General features: G+C 46.0%; 1 long non-coding RNA gene across 1 annotated transcript in view; it reads left to right on the top strand.

Moving 5' to 3' along the window:
* The first annotated feature begins 2,590 nt into the window (after nt 1-2,590).
* The window catches only part of LOC135057754 (uncharacterized), a 63,371-nt gene continuing 44,892 nt past the window's right edge, over nt 2,591-21,069 (top strand). The window contains exon 1 of the long non-coding RNA XR_010244343.1: nt 2,591-2,698. This is a non-coding gene — a long non-coding RNA (uncharacterized LOC135057754). The remainder of the gene's footprint in view (nt 2,699-21,069) is intronic.

A 21,069-nucleotide genomic window follows, 5' to 3' on the forward strand; every position in this document is an offset into this window, starting at 1 on the left:
GGACACTGCTTCAACCAGCAGAAAGAAATCTACCAAACATATCCCTTTAGGGATACGTACGCGGGCACAGAGAGACACAGGAGGAGAAACAGAACCAGACGAGGAGGTCAATGCCAAAGGCAAAGCAAAAAAGAATACCAAAAGCAAGAAATAATCCACAATCTATCCTCTAGGATTCTGACCACTCCTGAGATCAAAGTCCTACAGCGCGGCCTCAACTTTGTCCCCACCAATCAGTTTGATGGTTTAAAAAGCCGTATAGACCTCACACGTTTGAATAGGCAATTGCGCCTAAAGGAGCATTTCGGAAAAGCCCCTACACTAAATGAGGCTGACCGAAGATGCCCCATACGCCCTAAATCATATTTTGACCCAATTTCCACCAATGCCACCATTAAGGTCTTTACTAGGACCTTACTGGGAGACATTGAATTACTGGAAAAGAATCCCCCTAAAGCTCGTCACAACCTCTCTAGAGAGGAATCTAAAGCCCTTAAAAATCTGGCCACATACACAGACATCACTATCCGCCCCGCCGACAAGGGGGGCGGTATAGTGATACAAGATTTAAGTGATTATAAGCTTGAGGCTTATCGGCACCTCGATGATTCTATGGTCTATACTAAACTTAACAAAGACCCTACTGAAACATATCTTCAGCAGCTTCAGGATCTCCTGACAACTGCACATGACAATGGCATTATTGATTCAGATACCAAGAGGGCCCTACTCAACACCACACCAACTGTCCCACTCTTTAATCTTATTTCTAAATTACATAAGAACAGGTTCAATCCCCCCGGACGACCGATCATTTCGGCACGAAATTCTCTTTTGTACAATGTATCTCGATACATTGATTTTTACATGCAGCCGGTTGTGCAGAACCAGGCACATTACCTTAAGGACACCAGCATGTTCCTGGAAAAACTCAGGAACTTAGGTAACCTTCCCCCCTCATTTTGGCTCTGTACATGCGATGTCAGTAGCCTATACACAAATATCCCACATGCCAGGGGACTACAGGCTGTTCAAACACTTATTCCAATAACCCCCACTATGAAGGTCCAGAAATATCCTTTTTTCTCTCACTATTGGAACTGACTCTTACAAAAAACTATTTTTTGTTCAATAACGAGTTCTACTTGCAGGAACTCGGCTGCGCTATGGGTTCTGCGGCCGCTCCGGTGTACGCCAACGCTTTCATGTTCACCGTAGAACAACACCTGTTCTTCGATGTAGATGAGTATAGAGGCAAGATAGCCTTCTACACTCGCTACATCGACGATATCTTTATGATATGGACGGGATCCAAACAGCAATTTATCTCCATGATGGAGGAAGTTAACATACGGGACACTAACATCAAATTCACATATGAGATCCAGGAACATAACATACATTTCTTGGACGTCAATGTTAGTCATGATAATGAAACATTGCAAACCTCCTTATACAGTAAGCCAACTGACTGCAATAATTTATTGCTATCCTCCAGTCACCATCCTACCACCTTGAAGATGGGGCTCCCATACTCACAGTTCCTAAGAGTCCGACGAATTTGCAGCAACCAGGAGGATGAATCTCAACAAATGAACATCATGACAAAAAAATTTCTACAAAGGGGATATTCTAATTCCCTTTTAATCAGAGCAAGACAGCGAGCAATGGAAGCGCCCAAAATGGTTAATACCATCAAAGAAAGAAATAACAAAACCGCCCAATCCATTGCCTATGTCAATACCTTCTCCTCAGCTACAAATCACCTGATTTCACGCACAAAGAGATTTTGGCCGATGGTACAAAATGATCGAGATCTACCCGCCCTTAAGGGGACCCCGTTACTACCTTGCTACACTCGGGGACGCAACATCAAGGACCGAATAATTCATACAGACATCTCCAATTTCACATCGACCACTGTCCCACATTTCCCGAGTAAAAAAACAGGCAATTACAAATGCCTAGGGTGTACAACATGCCTTTATTTGGAAACTGGCGATTCCATCTTACACCCACATTCCCTAGAAAGAATTAAAATTAATAAGGTCTTAACCTGTACATGTAAATACGTAATTTACTGCATTCGTTGCCCCTGTGATCTACTGTACATCGGAAAAACCACCTGTCAGTTCCGAGAAAGAATGGCACAGCATAGAAGCGCCATCAAACTTATATTAGAGGGAAAACAAATAGACCAACCAGTGGCCAAGCACTTTAAGTCGGCCAGACACACGCTGTCTGCCCTGCGCTATAAAATGCTCGACCAAATTACGGAGACCAAACGGGGGGGTGACAGAGCAAGAGCCCTGCTCCAGCTAGAGGCACGCTGGATATATCGTACTGTAGTTCCCCATGGACTAAATGAACTGATGACCCTTAACTGTTTTATTTAGTTACAGCACTTATATTGTCTGCGATATGCAATCACTGTCACAGCTTACTTCTTCTGTGCAGCGTAAATATCAATAACGCACAGCTATTTTCTAACATAAGGCTGCTAAATTTCAGTTAACTAAGGTTCTATCAAGCTTTTGTTTTCTGTTGTCAGGGTAACCTTGGTAACGGGTTCTATCCTGTCTCACTTTTTCACACGTCACACGTCTATCATTGGGAGGAACGGAATTGATGACGTGATGACAGCTTCCGGCGGCCGCCCGGCCAACACGCTAGCACGGTGTCTTCTTTATCTATAAAGGTATGTTTCACATGTATGTATTTTATGCCTGACGACGATTTTCATTAAATCGAAACGTAGCTTTACCTGGTTTTCAGTATATGATTGATTTGAAGCCCCACGAGTGCCGCCTACCAACCGCTATACACTATCCCTACATATATATATATATATATATGTACTATGTATGTATATATATATATATATATATAAAAATATATATATATATATATATATATACACTCCTCCAGATGCCCGGCACTCCTCCAGCAGATTATACTTGCCCCGGTGCCCTGATTCGGGCATATTAACTTTTAAACAGTCTCTGGCACTCGGGGACAAATAACACAACACTGAAGGCCACAATAACATCAACATTTCAGGGGATTTAGCCCCTTTATCAAGACCCTAGTACACTTAAAACACATACCTTTTATGTTGTGCACCATCACCAAATGCCATGGCACCCACAGGAGACCCGATGACATTAATAGGATGCATCCGCGCCAGCGTCCCGGGACCTCAAAGGGGTATGGCCTCCACCACTTTGTGTATGTTATAAACACCTAAAAACACATACAAAAACTGCATAAATACAAAGTCCAACTATTCTAATACTGTGGTTATTACCTGCCTGAGCTCAACTCTTGCAATAAGCTGTTTTCAAATCTAACACAGAAAAATTAAAACTGCAACATCTAAACTCCACACAGATGGCCAACATATAAATCTCAATTAGATAGATTCATAAACATCTGTGGGCTTGAGGACCATGTGTGAGTACCTGTGAGTCATACTCCGCAAAATTAAAATGACACAACAAAAATAAATAAATAAATATATATACAATGCAAGAAAGAAGAGGTGGCATCGGAGACTTCAATTCATCTTAACAGTGTATTACGTGCAACATCAACGTTTTCGGGGACCAGTTCCCCTTCTTCAGGATAACTGCATATGTGAAAAAAACGTGCATACATAGACATTACTTACCTCCTGTGGATTTCCCCAGTGGTGTTCACCGCTGGCCACGCCGTCCAGACTTCCTGCAATGCGTTCCGGTGCGCATCAGCTGATGCGGAAGTGACGTTGCGGCTGTCAGCCAGGTGGCCATGGCGATGCTAATAACAATAACAAATACAGCCCAGTGTTAAAAAAGTGCTATGCAACAAATGTACTTGCGCTCACTACATGACCTATAGTACTTATTACTCATGCATCATATATTAGTGCCCTAATAACATAATATATTAAATGACATTATAAAACAGTGTCTGAGAAAAACAATCATGTTGTTCATTAAAACATTATTATAAAAACACCTGTGGAGATATCAAACCCTAAGCTAACAACATATGACAGAGGGCTATTAAAATACCCTGTGAAATTACCTAACCTTCGTGATGTGAATGAAGCAATAAAACTACAGCTTTTTCCTAAAACGTCAGTCCAACCATCGGGACAACATATATTTAAATACTAGTTAAACTAAAAATTAAAAGGAATTCATTAAAAATTATGTGTTTATCGTGTGTCCTAATTAAAGATATGTATATTTGGGTATAATGGGCCTAATTCCAAGTTCATCGCAGCAGGAATTTTGTTAGCAGTTGGGCAAAACCATGGTGGTCATTCCGAGTTGTTCGCTCGCAAGCTGCTTTTAGCAGCATTGCACACGCTAAGCCGCCACCTACTGGGAGTGAATCTTAGCTTAGCAAAATTTCGAACGAAAGATTCGCAATATTGCGAAAAGACTTCTCTGTGCAGTTTCTGAGTTGCTCGGGACTTACTCTTCCAGTGCGATCAGTTCAGTGCTTGTCGTTCCTGGTTTGACGTCACAAACACACCCAGCGTTCGCCCAGACACTCCTCCGTTTCTCCAGCCACTCCCGCGTTTTTCCCAGAAACGGTAGCGTTTTTTCACACACTCCCATAAAACGGCCAGTTTCCACCCAGAAACACCCACTTCCTGTCAATCACATTACGATCACCAGAACGAAGAAAAAACCTCGTAATGCCGTGAGTAAAATACCAAACTTCATAGCAAATTTACTTGGTGCAGTTGCAGTGCGAACATTGCGCATGCGCAATTAGCGGAAAATCGATGCGATGCGAAGAAAATTACAGAGCGAACAACTCGGAATGACCACCCATGTGCACTGCAGGGGAGGCAGATTTAACATGTGCAGAGAGAGTTAGATTTGGGTGTGGTGTGTTCAATCTGCAATCTAATTTGCAGTGTAAAAACAAAGCAGCCAGTATTTACCCTGCATAGAAATAAAATAACCCACCCAAATCTAACTCTTTCTGCACATGTTTTATCTGCCTCCCCTGCAGTGCACATGGGGGGTAATTCCAAGTTGATCGCAGCAGGATTTTTGTTAGCAATTGGGCAAAACCATGGGGGTAATTCCAAGTTGATCGCAGCAGGAATTTTTTTAGCAGTTGGGCAAAACCATGTGCACTGCAGGGGGGAGGCAGATATAACATTTGCAGAGAGAGTTAGATTTGGGTGGGTTATTTTGTTTCTGTGCAGGGTAAATACTTGCTGCTTTATTTTTACACTGTAATTTAGATTGCAGATTGAACTCACCACACCCAAATCTAACTCTCTCTGCAAATGTTATATCTGCCTCCCCTGCAGTGCACATGGTTTTGCCCAACTGCTAAAAAATTTCCTGCTGCGATCAACTTGGAATTACCCCCCATGTGCACTGCAAGGGAGGCAGATATAACATGTGCAGAGAGAATTAGATTAGGGTGGGGTGTGTTAAATCTGCAATCTAATTTGCAGTGTAAAAATAAAGCAGCCAGTATTTACCCTGCACAGAAACAAAATAACCCACCCAAATCTAACTGTTTCTGCACATGTTATATCTGCCTCCCCTGCAGTGCACATGGTTTTGCCCAACTGCTAAAAAAAATCCTGCTGCGATCAACTTGGAATTACCCCCATGGTTTTGCCCAACTGCTAACAAAATTGCTGCTGCGATCATCTCAGAATTACCCCCTTGATTCTTTATAAACATGTCTGTATTGCATGTGCTGAAGTTGGTAAGTTTTAATGAGAGTACGTAACAAGCCATATGACAGATTTAATACTGCACACCCACAAAGACAGTGCTCATGGTTGGACTGGCCCACAGGGGTACCCCACCCCGGTGGGCCCCACTGCCTGAGGGCCCACCCCCTCCTCTAGGAATCAGGTTCCAGACTGTGTTATTGTGATATGTTACATTATACTGCATAGGAATATGGTGTATCCTCTACAGTGCATCGCTGTTGATAATCTTGTACATTACTATGCACTAGCAGTATTTACTTGTACCACCATCTCCTATATATTTGCTCAAGTCTGTGACTCTGTGCCCGTACTGCTGGGCGGAGTCACAGTGGTGGGCGGAGTCACAGAGCCCGCCCACCACATGTGCAGCAAGTCTCTGCTCCTGCTGCCTGTCCATGTCACACCCCTTCCCCTCCCCCCCTCCCAGCAAATCTGACTAACCAGCCACGGCGCGCCGAACAACAACAACTGCTGCCCCCGGCATACACATTAGGAGGGACGGGTGGCGCAGGAGAAGGCTCTCATAGCCCTCCCTGCCCCGCGTACACAGACCCGCCGCCTCCTCCGCACACATCCCGCTGTCAGGAGCCGAGTGCTGCAGTGACGTCATCTCCTGCAGCACTCTCCTCCGGTCACACAGCCGGCACACACACTCTGCAGTCTCCAGGGGCTGCCAGCATCTACAGGCAAGCTGGAAACACCCCCGGAGCGAGAGAGAAAAGACCCGCGAGGCCACGCCCCTTTTACTCTAGGCCACGCCCCCATTTCGCCGTGCGAGGGGGGGGCCCTGGGGGAGGAAATGTCATAGTACAGACTGCTCTCCCACACCTGGTGACGCCTCTGGATACTGAACTATTTCACAGCCTGCAGCAGCCACCCACAGCCCCAACGGTGAGTCCCTCCACCCATCCTAGCCACTGTATGTCTGGTCACCACTTTACACAACTCCACCCCCTCCACTACTTCCCCCCTCTTTCTTCATCAGCTTCCTCACTGGGGACCCTCCCTACCGCCCTGCGTCTCTGTATCCCCTCCCTACCGCCCCGCGTCTCTTTCCCCTACCTACCGCCCCGCGTCTCTCTATCCCCTCCCAACCGCCCCGCGTCTCTTTCCCCTACCTACCGCCCCGCGTCTCTCTATCCCCTCCCAACCGCCCCGCGTCTCTTTCCCCTACCTACCGCCCCGCGTCTCTCTGTCCCCTCCCAACCGCCCCGCGTCTCTCTGTCCTCTCCCTACCGCCCGCGTCTCTCTGTCCCCTCCCTACCGCCCCGTGTCTCTGTCCCCTCCCTACCGCCCCGCGTCTCCCTGTCCCCTCCCTACCGTCCGCGTCTCTCTGTCCCCTCCCTACCGCCCCGTGTCTCTCTATCCCCTCCCAACCGCCCCGTGTCTCTCTGTCCCCTCCCTACCGCCCCGCGTCTCTGTATCCCCTCCCTACCGCCCCGCGTCTCTCTATCCCCTCCCAACCGCCCCGCGTCTCTTTCCCCTACCTACCGCCCCGCGTCTCTCTATCCCCTCCCAACCGCCCCGCGTCTCTCTATCCCCTCCCAACCGCCCCGCTTCTCTTTCCCCTCCCTACCGCCCCGCATCTCTCTGTCCCCTCCCTACCGCCCGCGTCTCTCTGTCCCCTCCCTACCGCCCCGCGTCTCTGTCCCCTCCCTACCGCCCCGCGTCTCCCTGTCCCCTCCCTACCGCCCCGCATCTCTTTCCCCTACCTACCGCCCCGCGTCTCTCTATCCCCTCCCAACCGCCCCGCGTCTCTTTCCCCTACCTACCGCCCCGCGTCTCTCTATCCCCTCCCAACCGCCCCGCGTCTCTTTCCCCTACCTACCGCCCCGCGTCTCTCTGTCCCCTCCCTACCGCCCCGTGTCTCTCTATCCCCTCCCAACCGCCCCGTGTCTCTCTGTCCCCTCCCTACCGCCCCGCGTCTCTGTATCCCCTCCCTACCGCCCCGCGTCTCTCTATCCCCTCCCAACCGCCCCGCGTCTCTTTCCCCTACCTACCGCCCCGCGTCTCTCTATCCCCTCCCAACCGCCCCGCGTCTCTCTATCCCCTCCCAACCGCCCCGCTTCTCTTTCCCCTCCCTACCGCCCCGCATCTCTCTGTCCCCTCCCTACCGCCCGCGTCTCTCTGTCCCCTCCCTACCGCCCCGCGTCTCTGTCCCCTCCCTACCGCCCCGCGTCTCCCTGTCCCCTCCCTACCGTCTGCGTCTCTCTGTCCCCTCCCTACCGCCCCGCGTCTCTCTATCCCCTCCCAACCGCCCCGTGTCTCTCTGTACCCTCCCTACCGCCCCACATCTCTCTGTCCCCTCCCTACCGCCCCGCGTCTCTGTCCCCTCCCTACCGCCCCGCGTCTCTATATCCCCTCCCTACCGCCCCGCCTCTACCACCCCGCGTCTCTCTGTCCCCTCCCTACCGCCCACATCTCTGTATCCACTCCCTACCGCCCCGCGTCTCTCTGTCCCCTCCCTACCGCCCTGCGTCTCTCTGTCCCATCCCTACCGCCCCGTGTTTCTCTGTCCCCTCCCTATCGCCCCACGTCTTTGTATCCACTCCCTACCACCCTGCGCCTCTCTATCCCCTCCCTAACGCCCCGCGTCTCTCTTTCCCCTCCCTACCGCCCCGCGTCTCTCTTTCCCCTCCCTACCGCCCCGCGTCTCTCTTTCCCCTCCCTACCGACCCGCGTCGCTGTATCCCCTCCCTAAGGCCCCATGTCTCTGTATCCCCTCCTCCCTACGCCTCTGTATCCCCACCTTACCGCCCTGCTTCTCTCTATCCCCTCCCTACCGCCCTGCGTTTCTCTATCCCCTCCCTACCACCCGCGTCTCTCTATCCCCTCCCTACCGCCCGCATCTCTGTATCCCCTACCTACCGCCCCGCGTCTCTGTATCCCCTCCCTACCGCCCCGCGTCTCTGTATCCCCTCCCTACCACCCCCCGTCTCTGTATCCCCTCCCTATCGCCCCGCGTCTCTCTATACCCTCCCTACCGCCCCGCATCTCTGTATCCCCTCCCTACCGCCCCGCGTCTCTGTATCCCCTCCCTACCGCCCTACGTCTCTGTCCCCTCTGTACCGCCCCGCGTCTCTGTATCCTCTCCCTACCGCCCTGCGTCTCTGTATCCTCTCCCTACCCCTCTGCGTCCCATACACTGTCCATACCACCGGCTCCTTGATACCTCCCTGACAAACCCTCACCAGGAGGACAGGAGCCATAACCCCCTGCGGTGCCCCCCATAGTTACCGGTATATTGGTGATGCTCCGCTGTGCCGCCTCCTCCCTATCCCTCACTCGGCAAGCGCAGGGCGCAAGCCCAGCACCGAGCACATGAACGTGCTGTCCATGCCCATTGGCCCTGGGAGCAGCACCAGCCTGCGCACCCTCCTCCTACTGCACCTGAGGGGGGCACGCACATAGCGCATGCAGAGGGGACTGGTGCACCTGCGGCCGCGTGGAGACATTGCGTGCGCAACATGTCCGCGTTGCTACACCTGAAGGATGGTACGGTGTAGAGAGAGGACACAGCTGCCTCTGTTCCGCATTGTACCAGCACTCCTCTCTGTGTCTAATGACACCGTATACCTCTTCATGCGGGTATGTCTATATCACATACATCCTTATCCGTGTCCTATATATTGTTACACATACAATCATATAGTTATAGGTCCTGCACCCACCCCCCACCTGCATCCACCTCCTCCTCCACCCGCAGCATCTACATACTCCCTGCCTCATCCGCCCCCCCCCGCACCCGCTACATTCTGTACATCGTGCCCTGCAGGCACCGTTAACGCCGTCGCAAGGGCCTACACCCCCTTCACCATCTCAAGCCCTTTCGTCGTGCAATATTTGACCACTGACAAACCTAGGAATGCAGGTAATACTCATACAAATATTGAACCCCAGCAAGGCGTGCAGGGGTTAAGGGGGCGTAGCCCCTTTCGACGGTGTGAAGAGCGCCCGTAGGGCGCGATGAATCGCCTAGTATCAGATTAAAAACCTGACCTGTATTCATCTGATAACACATCATCAAAAAGGCACACACAGTCTTGAGATATTGTATGATTGAGTTGGCAATTGAAAGTACGGCCCAACAATTGTAGAGGTGTGTACCTACCTTTAATAATAGACAAGGCTGCAGGGACAGGTTGGGCTCTTGACACTAATGTACCCTGTGGGCCCCATACATGCCAGTGCTCTCCTGTTTCTTAGCATGCCTAAATGGTATAATTATCTTTTCACATGCAATTATTTTCCCCCAAAGGCAGGAAATAGTTGAGTTTAACTGATGTAGTCATTTATGGTCCACTGAAGTACTATAAAAGGAATTTTGTTTCAGTAACTGCAAACTGCAACACTTCAATTCACAAAGGAATAATGCCAGCTATTTATTTCTGGCATTTGTTAAGTGAATGTTTATACATAAATCCCTAATTTGTAATGTTAGAAAAATATTGAGCTAATTTAGTAGGCATAAATCTTAGTGGAAGATTATAATCATAAGATTATTTGAAAGAATTCTAGGCTGTATTGCAGCCATGTCTGTATTTCCTCTCACTCTACATGTCGTCTTCTTCATTTACAGCCATTCATCTGTATGTTCAATGACGAGGCTCAAAAGAGGCTTTCTCACCAAAACTTAGGGGGTAATTCCAAGTTGATCGCAGCAGGAAATTTTTTAGCAGTTGGGCAAAACCATGTGCACTGCAGGGGGGGGCAGATATAACATGTGCAGAGAGAGTTAGATTTGGGTGGGTTATTTTGTTTCTGTGCAGGGTAAATTCTGGCTTCTTTATTTTTACACTGCAATTTAGATTGCAGATTGAACTCACCACACCCAAATCTATCTCTCTCTGCACATGTTATATCTGCCCCCCCTGCAGTGCACATGGTTTTGCCCAACTGCTAAAAAATTTCCTGCTGCGATCAACTTGGAATTACCCCCACAGTGTCTCCCTTTTCTGGAGTACTAAAACCAAATAGTTTTGTCCTATGTTTTCACTGTTGTTAACATTTCAGATTAATGTGTCAGGGCCCATCAGTGGCTCAATATTCCCTGAATAATAATTTAAGATTGCAGACCAGATAAAGTAGCAAAGAGAGGATTTACAGTAATTGCCAACTTTATGTTATCCATCTTTACACTAACTATTCATTTTACCACTTAACCTCCATGTTTTCGAATATAGACAAACACCACTTCAGTTGTCAGTTCTTAAATAATTGCTACCCAGAACTTCCAGTGCCAGCTTCTCTGAGTTTCATTGCCAGTTCAGCTGGAATTTTTGTGTTTTTATGGAGAGCACTCAGTGTGTCCCCTAGGAACTTCACTAATAGATGCCATCCCTCCAGCATGGCTTCTAACTACTGTAAAATGCTCAGCGCCTATATTTCTCACTACATTCACTATTACAGTGAATTTAATAAGAACAATCTTTAACATAAATGTATCCTTGTGATCACAATAGTAAATTATTTGTAATATTTTTAGTGTCAATGTGGTGACTGCATCCCGCTACAGCCTGCAACCTGGTATCTATTGCAGAGTCAATGCTCTTGTAATAGAGTGGTTTATTGCTGACCTTTCAATTCCATATCAAAGAGCAGTCTAAATAAAGATATAAATCTCATAGGGATCGGTATGAAATACCTACAATCAAAATCCCAACGGTCGAAATCTCAACAGCTTTTGACCGATGGTCAAAATCCTGACAAGGTCAAAATCCCGACATGGACAAAATACCGACATTTAAAATACCAACAAGGTCAAAATACAGACTTTTAAAATGATGACAAGTCAAAATGCCGACATGAGTTTTCATTGTTTTTTTGGTGTGTATGTTGACATAGGTTGACATGGACACCATATAAGTGTACCGCATCCCCCTGCATGGCTCGCTGCACTCACCATGCTTCGGGCACGGTGCCTTGCTGCGCTCGGCACACTATTATATTCCCCCACCAGGTCCACCGGGATGGTGAAGTGTGAACAAGTCGGTTTCAATGAAAAAATCATGAAAAATTCATGTCGGCATTTTGACCTGTCAACATTTTACATGTAGGTATTTTGACCTTTTCGGTATTTTAAATGTCGGTATTTTGTCCATGTCGGGATTTTAACCTTGTCGAGATTTTGACCGTCGATCAATTGCTGTTGGGATTTCGACCGTCGGGATTTTGATTGTCGGTAAATTGACTGCATCCCATCTCATAGCAGGTGTCTCTCCTGAATCTCTCACATTGAGATCAGCCAGAGTAAGGTGGTAGAACATCAGTGGCAATAATTATGATCAGATGATTTTTTTGGCAAGGGCAGTTAGAGTTTAATGTAAACTAAGCATATAAAACAAAATGTGGTTTTACTACAAGCATGGATAAAATAACAAATTAAAATCAGAAAACTGATAAGCAACAGAACAGAAGAAACGGTGAAGATTTTCTAGTAGGCATGGTTCACTTTTGCAACCTTAAGTTGTGTTGGCACATCCAATTGCAGGGTTTATCCATGCACGGGTCTATGAGTAAACAGTATCCATATAGTAGATGTGTAATGTGACACCATAGAAATGATTATCATCATTTATTTATAAGGCTCTGGACATTTATCTTATGGTATGCAGTCACTTTGCAAACATTCAGGATGTCAACATGGCTTGAATGTTTGAATTCAGAATTTTCACATGGTCAAAATATAAACATTCACAATGTTGACATAACACCCACAGCAACATTGTGAATGTCAACATGCAGTTCATATTAACATTCTGAAAGTCGTCATTCCGGATGACAACATTTTTTTACCACATCCCATCTTACAGATATGTCATACACAAATATATTCAGTAAAATATACAAATAATAGCAAAAAAATATTGAGCATAAAAAACAAGCATAATATCACCTACATGAGCTACCAATAACAGCACTGATACTGGTACAAATTTATGGAAACTTGCCAGTGGTGGCAACATTACTGTATTATTTAAATTCTGGATTGCCATGTACTATATGTACTTGTTTCAGGTATCAGGTAGGTCTAGCAATGGTTTAACATCACAGTTGATCAGAGAAAACTGTAACATAGCACATGTGAATTCCAACATAGGGGTCAATCCAATTAGCCGTGATGATCTCACGGGTGCAAGTCATCATGGTAGCGGCCCCACTTTATGACAGCTTGAATCTGAACAAAAATGCTCGCCACCCCGTGGAGGTCCGAGCAATTTTATGTGAATTGGGGCTGATTTCAGCATCCTTTGCGGCTAATTGGATCACCCCATAGTCGTGCCCAAAGTTACCCTGGTCACTACATCCCATTTGCAAATCCAAGATTTTTCCTACGCTGCCCCTCTTCACTGGAACAAGCTCCCTTGCTCTATTAGACTCTCCCTGACCTTGAAAAGCTTCAAACGGGCACTGAAAAATCACCTGTTCTGCAAAGTGTACCCTTCCGCATAACTTTGTCTTGAGGCTGCTCTCCCATTCTCATGCCTTGGCTATCTCTACCTCGCTTACTTCCTGACACCAGGCTACCTTCCGCTTGATTGTACCGCTCATGTCACCTGTCTGTCTCCCTCTCCCCCTAGATTGTAAGCTCATTAAAGCAGGGCCCTCTACCTCCTGTTCTCACAGCCCTCTTCTCTTGCACTTCAATTACAGCTCTCTCCTACTCAGTGATTGTCTATACCTGCATTTCCTCCTGCTCGAGACTGTTAATCTCTTCTAATGGCTGCCCGCCCTCGGTTGTATGCCGATTACTTCTTAGCTTCTTTACATCTCTGCTGTATTGTTTGCTGAGAACTGTGGTACTAATTGTTACCTGTGCTCTGTTTTAGTTTTCTGTGATGTTAAGTTCTGTATACCCTGTATTGTTCTAATGTGTGTTGTATGTATGGTGCTGCGAAATACTTGTGGCGCCTTAGAAAATAAATTGTAATAATAATATAATAAAGTCTTGTTTATTTGAATTCCATATGGTATAGATTTGCTAAACTTATGAGATCATTGTGATAACGAGGATTCATTTTGAGTAAAAGGGTTTGTGATATGACATTACATTTAGCAACTGTGTATGTATTTACCTTCATGACACACTTGTGCAAAACGTAATTTTCGCCTCACTCAGTTTAGTGGTCAATATGGTGGATTCTTGTTCTGACATGGTGTCTATCTGATCCTCTTTGTGCGGCTGTCTCAGTGTACCACTTGGCAGCATAGAAATGTATCTGTATTTAGATCTGTGTCATGTTGTCAAGAGGTTCCACTTTATTACATACGTTACATCACTTGGTAAAATCAGGCTCTTTCTGCTATCCTGAGAGATGGTACAATACGTGGCACAGTGGCACAGGTTTGGTGTGTATTATTATTTGTGTCCTCCTCTTCTTCTTTCCTTTATATGGCGTCACAATGGTTTTGCAGCTCCTAACAAAGGGGGTAATTCCAAGTTGATCGCAGCAGGATTTTTGATAGCAATTGGGCAAAACCATGTGCACTGCAGGGGAGGCAGATATAACATTTGCAGAGAGAGTTAGATTTGGGTGGGTTATTTTGTTTCTGTGCAGGGTAAATACTTGCTGCTTTATTTTTACACTGCAATTTAGATTGCAGATTGAACACACCCCACCCAAATCTAACTCTCTCTGCACATGTTATATCTGCCTCCCCTGCAGTGCACATGGGCCCTCATTCCGAGTTGTTCGCTCGGTATTTTTCATCGCATCGCAGTGAAAATCCGCTTAGTACGCATGCGCAATGTTCGCACTGCGACTGCGCCAAGTAACTTTACTATGATGAAAGTATTTTTACTCACGGCTTTTTCTTCGCTCCGGCGATCGTAATGTGATTGACAGGAAATGGGTGTTACTGGGCGGAAACACGGCGTTTCAGGGGCGTGTGGCTGAAAACGCTACCGTTTCCGGAAAAAACGCAGGAGTGGCCGGGGAAACGGTGGGAGTGCCTGGGCGAACGCTGGGTGTGTTTGTGACGTCAACCAGGAACGACAAGCACTGAAATGATCGCACAGGCAGAGTAAGTCTGGAGCTACTCTGAAACTGCTAAGTAGTTAGTAATCGCAATATTGCGAATACATCGGTCGCAATTTTAAGAAGCTAAGATTCACTCCCAGTAGGCGGCGGCTTAGCGTGTGTAACTCTGCTAAATTCGCCTTGCGACCGATCAACTCGGAATGAGGGCCATGGTTTTGCCCAATTGCTAACAAAAATCCTGCTGCGATCAACTTGGAATTACCCCCAAAGTACATTAACAAATGAGCACAAAAGAAAACAGTAACTTAAATTACAAGACATTGCAGGACAAATAGATGGTTTATAAACATTGATACAACAGTGGGCATAGTACTCTAATAAAAGCAGAGTGGTAGAAACTATTGGTTACGTGCAGTTGCAGGGAAGTACTGTATGGAGTAGATGATAGTAGGGATGTGCACTGGCCCAAATCGCGGATTTTGGGTTTTTGTTTGGATCTATATCTCCTTCGTGTTTTGGATCTGTATTTGTTTTGGATCTGGATATTTTTTTAATCATGAAAACAGCTGAAATCACTTAATCTAGGCCTGTCTTTGTTCCTACAGTATTATTAACCTCAATGACATTGATTTCCACTCATTTCCAATCAATTTTGACCACATCACAATATTCTTTTCATCCAGCATCAGATCTTGCAGGTTTCGAATTCCATATAAGGGAGCCGCATCCAGGATTGCATCCTTTGCCACAATGTCTGCAATAAAGTGGAAATATGTTGAATTAATACAAATATTAGTTATGTATATTGGCAAAAAAAACATTAACATGGTACTACATACCTTGCGTAAAGCTGGATGAAGAGGTACCTTCTCCAAGTCGAACATTACTTTCAGGAACTGATCCTACATTGAGGCTGAAAATAATCTGTACAGCATCTAAAAATATTACAGCATCTACAAATATATATTGTACAGTATATATTTTTCATAATTTGTACTGTGGTCAAAATTGCCTGGAAATGCCTGGAAATAATTGCTATTGAGGTTAATAATACTCTAATACGTTATGAACAAAAAAAAAGGGCCAAATCATGTGATTTTAGTCACAGTACTTATAAAAATAAAATAAAAATTGTATAGTACACTGGGGTACAGCACAAACAAAATCATTTTTATAATAACATTTTTAGTTTTTTTGTTTTTAGTTTTTATAATTTTAATTTTACTCTGGGGTAGAGCCCCTGAATGGATGCACATATCACCCCTTTCAGATACAGCAGACAGAGCACACCGCCTTGGACTGATACAGCAGAGCACCCCTTTCAGATACAGCAGACAGAGCACCCCTTTCAGATACAGAAGACAGATCACCACTTTCAGATACAGTAGGCAGAGCAACCTTTTTTTACCAGATACAGCAGACAGAGCACCCCTTTCAGATACAGCAGACATAGCACACCTTTCAGATACAGCAGACAGAGCACCCTGCCTGGACTGATACAGCAGAGCACACCTTTCAGATACAGCAGACAGAGCACCCTTTGCAGACCCAGTAGACAGAGCACCCCGCTTGGACTGATACAGCAGAGTACCCCTTTCAGATACAGCAGACAGAGCACCCCTTTACGATACAGCAGACAGAGTACCCCTTTCAGATATAGCAGACAGGTCACACCTTTCAGATACAGCAGACAGAGAACCCTACCTGGACTGATAGAACAGAGCACCCCTTTCAGATACAGCAGACAGAGCACCCCATTTTCAAATACAGCAGACAGATCACCCCTTTACGATACAGCAGACAGAGTACCCCTTTCAGATACAGCAGACAGGTCACCCCTTTCAGATACAGCAGACAGAGCACCCTGCCTGGACTGATAGAACAGAGCACCCCTTTCAGATACAGCAGACAGAGTACCCCTTTTTCAGATACAGCAGACAGAACACCCCTTTTTAAAATACAGCAGACAGATCACCCCTTTCAGATACAGCAGACAGAGTACCCTGCCTGGACGGATACAGCTAAGCACATCTTTCAGATACAGCAGACAGAGCACCCCTTTCAGATACAGCAGACAGAGCACCCCTTTCAGATACAGCAGACAAAGTACCACTTTTTCAGATACAGCAGACAAAACACCCCTTTTTCAAATACAGCAGACAGATCACCCCTTTCAGATACAGCATACAGTGCACCCCTTTCAGATAAGCAGACAGAGCACCCTGCCTGGACTGATACAGTAGAGCACCCATTTCAGATACAGCACACAGAGCACCCCTTTTTCAGCTACAGGAGACAGAGCACCCCTTTTTCAGATACAGCAGACAGAGCACCTGCCCCATGCCAGACTACACAGTACTGAAACGTACACGTCCATCCAGTACACTCTCCACAGCCGAAGTGAAGATGGCACCAATCACCAGGGACCTTTATATAATCCAAAACCTGCAAGAATTTGATAGCGGGATGATGACATTTTACCTCAATCTGGGATCCGAGTAAGATAGGAAGTCCTGACTCGGACTCGGATTGCAAAGTTCGGGTGGGTCAGTTCTCAGAGAACTGGACCCCTCATCTCTAGATGATAGCATACATAAGAAAGGCCAAAGCACATGAGGGGAGAGGGTACTTCTTGTGAGAGTTTATATTCTAAAGGGATTGGGTGAACAGATAGGGGTTTTAAAGATGGGGTAGACAGTGAGCATGGAACAGGGGTTTAGGATGAGAGACATCTCGGTTTGATCAAGAAGTGGGTTTTGAGAGCCCATGTGAAATTTTGTAGAGAGCTGGAGAGTCTCGTAGGAAGAGGTAGAGAATTCCAGATGTAGGGAGCAGCATGGGCAAAATTTGGAAGCAGGAATGGGAGGAAGCAATCAGCTGGCAGGTGAGGTGGCATTCATTGGAGTGAACAGGGAGAGCAGGAGTGTGAAGCGAGATGAGTCAGAGATGTAAATTGGACAGAATTGGGTGAGGGCTTTGTAAGTGAGTGTGAGAAGCTAGAATTGGGTTCTAGATGGAAGGAGAATCCAGTATAGGACTCGTAGGACAGGGGTAGCAGATGCAGTACATTCGGAGAGGAAGATGAGCCAGGCAGCAGCATGGAGGACAGGTTGGAGTGGAGAGAGGTGGTTGTCAGGGAGGCCAGTTAGTAGGAGGTTAGAGTAGTCCAATCTGGAGATGACCAGTGAGTGTATGAGAGTCCTAGTAGCATCCCGGTGATCCTGGAAATATTTTTGAGATGGCAGGACTGCAAAAAGTACTGAATTTGGGGTTTGAAGGAGAGGGTGGAGTCAAAGATAACTCCAATACAATGCACTTCTGGTTAGAAGAGAGGGTTGTACCGGGGTGTAGCCAGAACTTTGTGGGCCCCATAGCAACATTTTGAAGGGCCCCCTGTCCCAATGCTTCTAGAGAGACACTTCTCTGCAGCAGTTGTTAATTTTATGCCCTATAGTAGTGCCCTAATTCATTTTATGAACCATAGTAGAGCCTTATGTAATGTTATATACTGAACTATGGTGTATTTTCTACAGTGCATTGCTGTTATTAATCTGTTATCTGGCACATTATCATGCATGCAGCAGCTTAATTTACTGTATATATTTATGAAGGGGCCCAGACGTTGCACTCTCTAATGGTTAGTCAAACCAATGAGGTGGCAGGCCACACCCCCTATGCAGACTGGCCACACCCCTAACATGGGCCCCTACTACTGCATTCCCCTGGTGGGCCCTACATGCTGCAGTCCAACACTGGTTATGCCCCATAGTAGTGCCCTAGTTGCTTTTATGAATTGCAGTAGTGCTTAAGTTCACCCGACAGTATATCACATTTCAGAGCTGCCAGTACACATTATGCTGCACAGTACCCCCAATTCACATTATGATATATAGTGCCCCTGGTTCATATTGTGCCTCATTACAGTTCCCCAGTTCATATTATATAACATTAAAATACCATCTAGTTCATTTTATACCACACTACAATGAGCAGGTCCAGAGGCATACCTAGATATATTGTAGGCCCCAAGGAAAAAGTTTGAAAGGACCCCTATGTACCACTAATGGTGAGAAATGTATATAACACATGTAACTTTTACAGATAAGGTGGGCCCCCCTCTCAGCTCTGGGCCCCATAGCAGCTGCACTGCCTGCACCTATGGTAGCTACGCCATTGCATTGTACCATCAATAGATAATGAAATTGTGGGAAGTGAGGCTATGCGGGAGGGTGAGAAGATGATCAGCTCAGTCTTAGACATATTTACTTTAAGAAAACACTGGTACATCCAGGAAAGATTAGTAGAGAGACAATTGGAGATACAAGTGAGGAGAGAGGGGGAGAGGTCAGGGTAGGAAAGATAGATCTGTATATCATCAGTGTAGAGATCTTCATTGGGCTGTAATGGAGTCTAAGATTACTGGAGGTGTGGGATGCCAGCTGATCTCCAATGTTTTTTTAAAGGGGCAATCACTTAAAAGGCAAAAAAGTGCCAAATGATTACATTCCACTGGCTAATTGATGGCAAAAGAGCTGATGAGCTTACCTAAAGAAGATGTATTAAGAGAGAACTGAGTAGGTCCCAGAACAGAAACTTGGGGTTCACCAATTGTTAGTGAAAGTGTGTGTGTTTGGGGAAGGGGGGAGGGCAGAGTCATGAGAGGAGATAGAAGGAACAGTTATTAGGTAGGAGGACATCCAGGAGTAGGCAGTAGCATGTAGACCAAGTGAGTAAAGAATTTTCAGGAAAGGGTGGTCCACAGTGTCAAAAGCAGCAGAGAGGTCACAGAGAATGAGTAGAGAGTAGTGGCTCTTGGATTTGGCAGCAAGGAGGTCATTTCTGATTTTCATGAGGGCAGTTTCAGTGGAGTGGATGGAAACCAGACTGAAATGGGTCAAACAGGGAATGTGAGGAAAGAAAGGCAGTAAGGTCATTGTGAACAAGGAGCTGAAGGATCGGTAGCTGGAGAGTGTTAGGATCAAGGGGAGGTTTTTCAAATATGGCGTAGACAAGGGGGCACTTGAATGCACAGGGGATAATGCCTGATTAGAGGAAGAGATTAAGGAGGTGGGCAAGATGGGAACATGCAGAAGGAGAGTAATAGCAGAAGAGGTGGGAAGGGATAGGGTCAAGGAGGGAGGTGGAAGGGGGAGATGCTGATTACGGGCTTGTTCACTCCCGTAATCCCGCAACACAAAGCAGCAGGTGCAGTGACTTCACATACACCTGACCCTTGAATGACCGCGGGACCAATGCCTACTAATGGCTAAAGGCGGTAATTGTATTACAATTCTGTTGGGTTTTTTTTAATATATGTTTGACAATTCAAGTAACATATAATCAACCCGCACTAAAGAATTTCTAGTAACTCTCTGGTTATATCCTCTACGAGTGCGTGTATGCTATATACCTTAGGGATATCTAAAAATAAATATTCTATGTGCCATATCATTTACAACCCTTTGAGCAACAAGGAGTGAATGAGCCGTACTCTATATACGGTGGTTTAGTTGATACATTTTGTACTCTCAGTGTAACAAATCACTACAGAGATAGAGTTATTTGTATCCATATCTACTTGATATCAATATTGTTCTACAATACTCTCTTCTAGGATAAAGTGACTATTAGCTGGTGCCAATATATGCATGGATGCTATATGCCTTAGGGAAGCCAATAAATTAATGTGTGTCGTGCTGCACCATTTAGCACCCTTTGGAGCAGCAAGGAGTTAAGTAAGCTACTTCTCTCTGCATTATGGCTAAATGATCTGATTTTCTCTATACTACAGTTTAACCGTTACATTGTTTGCACTCAGTGTATTACGTGCTACAGAGGAAGAGACATACATATACATTTCTATTTTTTAGCAACAGTGTCTTAAACAATAATTATTTTCTCCTATATGAAGATCATCTGTTACTAATACCTAAGACAGCTGTTTTGCTATCTTACTGTGTGCCTACATATTCCCAAATAGTTGTTTTTTTCTCTATGGTTCTTCTCTTTTTCTGGACTCTCATTGGTGATTCAGTAACTACTATCACTTGCGGCAGTTTTCCAACTGGCAGGTGTGTTACTGTCTAATGCCAACATCAGATCCATCTATCCTAACTCTATCAATTCATGAACTCTAATCAGTGATTCAGGAGATACATCTACAGAGACGTAGAATGACCTACTACCATACCACAGTGCAGATGCCCAATCCCGTTTGATCTTGTAAGCTCTTAAGTGAAGGGCCGGACCAGTACCTGGTGGGCGACCCCCAGGGAAGACCCGGTGTAGTAGGTTCAGGTTGAATCACAACCACTCCCGTCTAACGTTGACAGCAGATTCACTACTTTC

The sequence above is a fragment of the Pseudophryne corroboree genome, chromosome 3, assembly GCF_028390025.1.
Source record: "Pseudophryne corroboree isolate aPseCor3 chromosome 3, aPseCor3.hap2, whole genome shotgun sequence".
Lineage (NCBI taxonomy): Eukaryota > Metazoa > Chordata > Amphibia > Anura > Myobatrachidae > Pseudophryne > Pseudophryne corroboree.